Here is a 9,272-nt window from a genome sequence, read left to right on the forward strand (position 1 = left end):
TTTCATGTGATTTCTTTTCATGTTTTTTGTTGTTGTTGTAAGGGCAGTAGCCACTCCTCGCTCTCCTCGCCTGGCTATTTTAACAGCTCTCCACAGCTAACCCACAATCATATTCACTGACCAGTCCAGCCCTCTCCTCCCCATAATCATTATGTAGGATATTGATAGTCAACACTGATGATTATGTACTGAATATATATTATATTGTCCCCACATGTAGCCACTTCAATCTGGAAACAGTAAGCAAATAATCATGGGTAACTACTGTACAAGTCTGTTTGATAATGACAGAGGTAGAGGTGAAGTCCCGGCTGACTGACCTACAACTGCCCTGGTGTAGATTACTGGTTTATTCTGTATTTTTAAGCTTCATTTACTTCATAGCGGTCCACAATACCCACAATATCCCCTTCATGCTCAGAATGAAAAATATTATGTGGATCCATCTTGTACTGTCTGTATACAGCACCAGTCAAAAGTTTGGACACACCTACTCAGTCAAGGGTTTTTCTTTATTTTTACTATTTTCTACATTGTAGAATAATAGTGAAGACATCAAAATGATGAAATAACACATATGAAATCATGTAGTAACCAAAAAATATATTTTATATTTCAGATTCTTCAAAGTAACCACCTTTTGCCTTGATGACAGCTTTGCACACTCTTGGCATTCTCTCAACCAGCTCCATGAGGAATGCTTTTCCAACAGTCTTGAAGGAGTTCCCACATATGCTGAGCACTTGTTTGCTGCTTTTCCTTCACTCTGCGGTCCAACTCATCCCAAACCATCTCAATTGGGTTGAGGTTGGGTGATTGTGGAGGCCAGGTCATCTGATGCAGCACTCCATCACTCTCCTTCTTGGTCAAATAGCCCTTACACAGCCTGGAGGTGTGTTTTGGGTCATTGTTCTGTTGAAAAACAAATGATAGTCCCACTAAGCGCAAACCAGATGGGATGGCGTATTGCTGCAGAATGCTGTGGTAGCCATGCTGGTTAAGTGTGCCTTGAATTCTAAATGAATCACTGACGGTGTCACCAGCAAAGCACCCCAACACTATCACACCTCCTCCTCCATGCGTCACGGTGGGAACCACACATGCGGAGGTCATCCGTTCACCTACTCTGCGTCTCACAAAGACATGGCGGTTGGAACCAAAAATCTCAAATTTGGACTCATCAGACCAAAGGACAGATTTTTACCGGTCTAATGTCCATTGCTCGTGTTTCTTGGCCCAAGCAAGTCTCTTCTTCTTATTGGTGTCCTTTAGTAGTGGTTTCTTTGCAGCAATTCGACCATGAAGGCCTGATTCACGCAGTCTCCTCTGAACAGTTGATGTTGAGATGTGTCTGTTACTTGAACTCTGTGAAGCATTTATTTCGGCTGCAATCAGAGGTGCAGTTAACTCTAATGAACTTATCCTCTGCAGCAGAGGTAACTCTGGGTCTTCCTTTCCTGTGGTGGTCCTGATGAGAGCCAGTTTTATCATAGCGCTTGATGGTTTTTGCGACTGCACTTGAAGAAACGTTCAAAGATCTTGAAGTTTTCCGGATTGACTGACCTTCATGTCTTAAAGTAATGCTGGACTGACGTTTCTCTTTGCTTATTTGAGCTATTCTTACCATAATATGGACTTGGTCTTTTACCAAATAGGGCTATCTTCTGTATACCCCCCCTACCTTGTCACAACACAACCGATAACAAAATAACTAATCATGTAAGCATACTGTGTCCATAATAAGTATAAAGGTTGTAGGTTGGGAGCTTTTGTGAAAGAGCACAGTGAGAAAGATATGGCATATAGAAGCAAACCGGATGGACATCATGAAAATGATCGGAGAGGTTGAGAGTAGAAGAAGTTCAGGAGAAAAAACAAACAAAATATAATTATTGTAAAATTGACTGTGTCCATAAAATGTATATAGTAAGAATAAGCTGGAAGTAGAGGCCTAAGCATTGTTGTTCACTAGTTTACTCCAATTAGGGACAGGGTGGTGGGGTTGGAAAGTAATAAAGGGGAATATATATATATTTTTTAAAGGATACAGTGGGGAAAAAAAGTATTTAGTCAGCCACCAATTGTGCAAGTTCTCCCACTTAAAAAGATGAGAGAGGCCTGTAATTTTCATCATAGGTACACATCAACTATGACAGACAAAATGAGAAAACAAAATCCAGAAAATCACATTGTAGGATTTTTTATGAATTCATTTGCAAATTATGGTGGAAAATAAGTATTTGGTCACCTACAAACAAGCAAGATTTCTGGCTCTCACAGACCTGTAACTTCTTCTTTAAGAGGCTCCTCTGTCCTCCACTCGTTACCTGTATTAATGGCACCTGTTTGAACTTGTTATCAGTATAAAAGACACCTGTCCACAACCTCAAACAGTCACACTCCAAACTCCACTATGGCCAAGACCAAAGAGCTGTCAAAGGACACCAGAAACAAAAATTGTAGACCTGCACCAGGCTGGGAAGACTGAATCTGCAATAGGTAAGCAGCTTGGTTTGAAGAAATCAACTGTGGGAGCAATTATTAGGAAATGGAAGACATACAAGACCATTGATAATCTCCCTCGATCTGGGGCTCCACGCAAGATCTCGCCCCGTGGGGTCAAAATGATCACAAGAACGGTGAGCAAAAATCCCAGAACCACACGGGGGGACCTAGTGAATGACCTGCAGAGAGCTGGGACCAAAGTAACAAAGCCTACCATCAGTAACACACTACGCCACCAGGGACTCAAATTCTGCAGTGCCAGACGTGTCCCGCTGCTTAAGCCAGTACATGTCCAGGCCCGTCTGAAGTTTGCTAGAGTGCATTTGGATGATCCAGAAGAGGATTGGGAGAATGTCATATGGTCAGATGAAACCAAAATAGAACTTTTTGGTAAAAACTAAACTCGTCGTGTTTGGAGGACAAAGAATGCTGAGTTGCATCCAAAGAACACCATACCTACTGTGAAGCATGGGGGTGGAAACATCATGCTTTGGGGCTGTTTTTCTGCAAAGGGACCAGGACGACTGATACGTGTAAAGGAAAGAATGAATGGGGCCATGTATCGTGAGATTTTGAGTGAAAACCTCCTTCCATCAGCAAGGGCATTGAAGATGAAATGTGGCTGGGTCTTTCAGCATGACAATGATCCTAAACACACCGCCCGGGCAACGAAGGAGTGGCTTCGTAAGAAGCATTTCAAGGTCCTGGAGTGGCCTAGCCAGTCTCCAGATCTCAACCCCATAGAAAATCTTTGGAGGGAGTTGAAAGTCTGTGTTGCCCAGCGACAGCCCCAAAACATCACTGCTCTAGAGGAGATCTGCATGGAGGAATGGGCCAAAATACCAGCAACAGTGTGTGAAAACCTTGTGAAGACTTACAGAAAACGTTTGACCTGTGTCATTGCCAACAAAGGGTTTATAACAAAGTATTGAGAAACTTTTGTTATTGACCAAATACTTATTTTCCACCATAATTTGCAAATAAATTCATTAAAAATCCTACAATGTGATTTTCTGGATTTTTTTTTCTCATTTTGTCTGTCATAGTTGATGTGTACCTATGATGAAAAGTACAGGCCTCTCTCATCTTTTTAAGTGGGAGAACTTGCACAATTGGTGGCTGACTAAATACTTTTTTCCCCACTGTATGTATGTGTATGTATGTATATGTATGTATGTATGTATATGTGTATGTGTGTATGTGTGTATGTATGTATGTATGTATGTATGTATGTATGTATATATATATATATATATATATATATATATATATATATAAAAACATGGGGGATTGGAAGTGATGCAGACAATTACATTGATGGAAGTTACAATCTATCTGCAATATTAAGTTGATCTACCCCCAAATTATAATAATTTGTAAAAAATAATGCTGGACTGTCATTTCTCTTCGCATATTTGAGCTGTTCCTGACATAATATGGACTTGGTATTTTACCAAATAGGGCTATCTTCTGTATACCACCCCTACCTTGTCACAACACAACTGATTGGCTCAGACACATTAAGAAGGAAAGAAATTCCACAATTTTACTTTTAACAAGGCACACCTGTTTATTGAAATGCATTCCAGGTGACTACCTCATGAAGCTGGTTGAGAGAATGCCAAGAGTGTGTAAAGCTGTCATCAAGGCAAAGGGTGGCTACTTTGAAGAATCTCAAATATAAAATATTTATTGATTTGTTTAACACTTTTTTGGTTACGACATGATTCCATATGTGTTATTTCATCATTTTGATGTCCTCACTATTATTCTACAATGTAGAAAATAGTAAAAATAAAGAAAAACCCTGGAATGAGTAGGTTTGTCCAAACCTTTGACTGGTACTGAATGTTCAATATCATGGCTGAGGACACTAACTGCACAAAACAGTAAAGAAAATGTTAGAATCCCTTTTTACAGGGTGTCTTCGAATTCTGTTAACCCCCTCATCTTTTAATCAGATTTATGAAAGAAAATAACCTTTCTTTCTTGTGGGAAAAAAAGTTATGACTATCAGACAATTGCCTCTTTTCTGAAAAGTGTGTCTTGTTGATTTGTGCAGCTCTGAGAAGATGAGATAGAGATGCTCTGATAAAGATCACCTCTCCTCCTGGGCCTGTTTCTAAACCACAACAACGAGGTGATGGTACAGTGAGGCCTGATAACAAACACTATAACCTTTAGAGATCTCTCTATTAACACAGACTCACATCCTGTCTCCCCATCACATGAGATCATTCTCTTACAGAGAACTGAGAAAATACCTCATGAGAGTTAAAAGAGTGAATGGGTATGATTATAACAATGTGGGGAATACTAAATAAAGTTAGAAAATAAATGTTTCATGATCGTCAAAGTGTTGAAGTCACATACAGTTTAAAATAAATAGTTGACCTTATTCATAAGTTACATACAGTATACTCTCGCTGTCTGGAGAGGGGAATTATCTTGGTCTGTCAATCACAAGATTATGGGAGGGACATGCTCCCTGGTCCCCATTGCCTGTGGTTCAGTAATAGGGCATACTTATCAAATACCATGTTTATCACATTGTATATCTAAATACTGTACATTAACTCATGTCCATACATTCAAATAAGTCCAGCCTGGTATATATATTCTCTCAACCACATGCAATGACAGGGCTAAGTTGATACAAGTGCTCCCTCCCTCCCTCTGTCTCTCCCTCCCTCCTGCAGCTGCCCACCCTACCCCTCCTCCAGCTACAGGGTGGGTAGGATGTATGTTGAGAGAGGGGCTCTGTGAAACTGTGTAGGAGAGGCTAAGAAAAACATTCCGGCCTGGCAGCAATATCGTTGGAGAGGAGGAGTGGAGGAGTATAGGGAGGGGGTAAACAAGGAAGAGAGAGAAAGAGGGCCAGGGCTGGTGGATGGAGTGGTGGGAGGTGAGGCGGGTGAGGGTGTGGATGCAGGGGGGTGAGGTAATAACTCGGGGAGAGAGCGTGTGGTTAGATCACATTCCTCTCCCTGTCTTCTCATGCCATGGGTTGTGGGCCTGGCTGGGAGAGAGGGAGGGAGGGAGCTGCTGGTGTGAACCAGTCCGACCACTCCGGGGCGTAGCCTTGGCATTGCCTCACTGAGAACTGTTTCAGCTCTATCCTACCCCTCCCTCTCTCCTCTCTTTCTCTACCCCTCCCCTCCCTCTTCCCCCCCCCCCTCTCACTCTATCTCTCTCACTCACTCTTTCTCACCTCTCATCTTTTGTAAGGGTGACATTGGTTTCCTAGCCAGACTTTGCTCGTGGTGGTGGATAAGGACCTGTTTTGCCGGGTTCTGTTGAGATTATGGTACATGGGACAATGTCTATGGCACATACCGGTACATATTGTTGCTTAGCATAGATGTGAATTGTACTGGTTTCACCCCTACTCCAATAGCAACACACCCTGGATAGCTTTAGGGCACCTAGTCACGAAACCCTCAGGGAGAGGGAGTTGGGTGTGTTCCACTTGACATGTCTATTGGTTAAGGAAGAGGATGTGGACTTTGTCATCTTGACTCTATAACCAGTACCACAGGATGGAATAGAGACAACTCCGTGAAACTCTGAAAGACATAGCCAACTTCGGAATGACATAGCCAACTTCGGAAAGACAGCTATCTTCAGAAAGAGATAGTCAACTTCAGATAGACAACTCCATACATTTCTGAAATAACAAAGCTACTTAGCCCACATTCTCAAACACTTCCCAAACAGTCTGGCTTTTTACAAGCGTATATTGTGTGATCTCCAGAATTACTAAGCCTATAGCACCCCTATTGAATAATAAACCTGACCTGAACTGTATGTACACGGCCATACTGTAATCCTCTCTTCCTTGACATGACACCTGTCATACTGTAACTATTAACCACATTTATGTGAATTAAAGTTGCCCCAATGGTGGCAGGTTGTCTGACTATGATAAGAATGTAGACACTGCACTTCACAGGTACTGCCATCCTTAAGGACAGGTTGTTTAAATACACTCTGCTGTCAGTCTTAGGTGAGTGTAGGAGTTAGGTGATGCCAGGTGAGTCCAGGGGCAAGGTGGGACAGTTGGCAGGTATGGGAGAGAAGCAGGGAGCAGAGTGTTTACCTTGGGTGTGTCTCTCAGCTCGACAACATCCTTACCCTCACCCACCCTTATCTTATACCCTACCATCACCCTACCCCTCACCCACCTACCCTTACCTTATACCCTGCACTCAACCTACCCCTACGCTCTCCCTACCTCTCACCGTACCCCCTACCATACCCTCACCCCAGCTCACCTTACCCTCAAAGACTGGGCTAACTGAGAAAGAGAGAATTTTAATAGTCCATTCTCTGTGCAGTTATTGTCCTTGGTTTGTGACCAGTCATTGAAAAGCCAACAGAAGTTAGACAGGAGTTTGAGACCTTGCTGAGGGGTTTTACGTTAATCAGTGTAGTAGAGTAGGACCACCGGTAATTGCATTGTTTTAAATGACTGTGATGAGAGGGACTCATTACTTTATCAATGTTTCACACTTGAATTACTGAACTTTGGAAATGTATTTGTAGAAGTTACAACAAGCAACAATTGGATAATAAACACATTTCATTTGAAGCGGACATTCTTGTTTGTGTGCTATTGTATTACATTAAGTATTTTTTATAATGCACAGCACACCAGGGCCCAAATTCACAAAACCTTCTTAGGAAGACATTTCTTCTTAACTGCAATTTTTTCCTTAACTATAGACTTAAGAAGAAAGTTAACCAAAGTTGCTATTCCTCAAAAGGGTTATTGGAAATGTTCTTTTTTTATGTTTCTCCTTAAGCAAAAAGTTAAGAAGAAATTAGATTCTTGAAAATAAAGTTATTGGAAATGTTCTTAATTCCAAGATAGCTAAACCCTTGTCTTAAACTCAGGGCAGTGAGAGAAAAGCTAATGAAAGCAATTGAACATGTTAAATTCACTCACAAACTTCATCTGAAAGTTTCAGTATTGATTATTTTAAACCCAAGAACATGTTTTAGAATAGTAATCTCAGTAAGAAATATGCTAACATGATTGCCTTTTCAAGCTATCCAACAAACATCTTAAGAAGATTTGTAAGAAGATATTTGAGAAGTTTGTAAGAAAATCATTAAATCTTAAGATATTATTGAGGAATTGCACTTACGAACTGTCTTCTTAAGAAGCTTCTTATGTTTTTGCGTAAGAAGTGTTTTGTGAATCTGGGCCCTGTTTTCTAAGGTAAGCAATGAAAACCAAACATCAGTTTTTGGGGCCATTTAATTGCAGTGCCCAACCTGATAAGGCCTCTCCCTTATATGTCTCTGTGCTTTGCGAGGATAATACTATGAGACATAATCTAGGTTTCCATCCAATTGGCGACAGGTTTTCATGTGAATATTCAAAACTCAGCATGAAGAAAATATGTGAATTTTTCCACCAGTTGGTGTGTTTCCACCAAACGGACTTGTTGCAAATAAAAATCATTGCATGATGACGTAGTGCACACAAAATGTACTTTTTCACTTAAGTTTTCATGTACCAAATAAAAATAGAAAGTTCAATGTGTTTCCATCACATTTTCAACTTAAATAGCAAATGTGCCTTCTCTGGTCTTGGCATGTGCGCTCTAGCCAACAGCTTGCAGATACAGTGCGGGGAGGCTGTGCGGGTAGGCTAGTCTACATGTTGAGATTATTGTGGATAAGAGCAAGATTATTTTTATTTGTCAAACGGAAGTTAAGCACCAATCGTCATGTCACCAGAATAAGGCCCTTGATATTTATTGGAAAGGAGCATCAAGCTCATCACCGTGCACTTTCACCACCCTGTGAAGTTCATCATCATTTATTTAATCTGTAGCCTAATAAACTGCATGGTTTCCTGAGTCGTAGTGGGAGGAACACACACCATATAATCACGTGTCTCCAAATGTACTTAGATATGATGGTTATTAAATCAATATTTGCGCATAAAGGCGTTTCCACCGCCATTTCTCATATAATACATTTTACATACACAAAAAGATCCCACTATGTCGAACAAACAAATATCTGTCTGCATTTATAAAATTGTACCGAAACGTCCTGTTTCCATCACAGCTGATTTTTTTGTTATAAGGTATGACTTTGCTCGCATAAAAACTGTGGATGGAAACGTGGTTACAGATGTAATTTGACAAATTAATCAAAAGACACATTTACAAAATGAGAAGAAAAAAAAATTAGGCAAAGATTTGTCATGTACCATTGTAATATTTAATAACTTGAATAATGTGTCAAATTAAATGCAATTTTGGAAGATCTTAAAACACATCACGTATCATTCCATAAAGTCTAAGGCCCGTCCTCAATTGACCCAAGGAATAACAGCCAAAATAAAGGAAACACCAACATAATGTGTCTTAAAGGCCCAGTGCAGTCAAAAAATAGTTTTTCCTGTGTTTTGTATACATTATACAGTATTTCCACACTATGAGGTTGGACTAATACTGTGACATTGTGAAAATTATGATAATGCCCTTTGAGTGTAAGAGAAATTTCATTATATCCAATTGCGATCCAATTACGATCTTGTCTCATCGCTGCAACTCCCCAACGGGCTCGGGAGAGGCGAAGGTCGAGCCATGCGTCCTCCAAAACATGACCCGCCAAACCGTGCTTCTTAACACCTGCCAGCTGCACCAATGTGTCGGAGGAAACACTGTTCAACTGATGACCGAGGTCAGCCTGCAGGCGCCCGGCCCGCCACAAGGAGTCGCTAGAGCGCGATGAGCCAAGTAAAC

This window comes from Coregonus clupeaformis, chromosome 15 (genome assembly GCF_020615455.1).
Source record: "Coregonus clupeaformis isolate EN_2021a chromosome 15, ASM2061545v1, whole genome shotgun sequence".
Classification (NCBI taxonomy): Eukaryota; Metazoa; Chordata; class Actinopteri; order Salmoniformes; family Salmonidae; genus Coregonus; species Coregonus clupeaformis.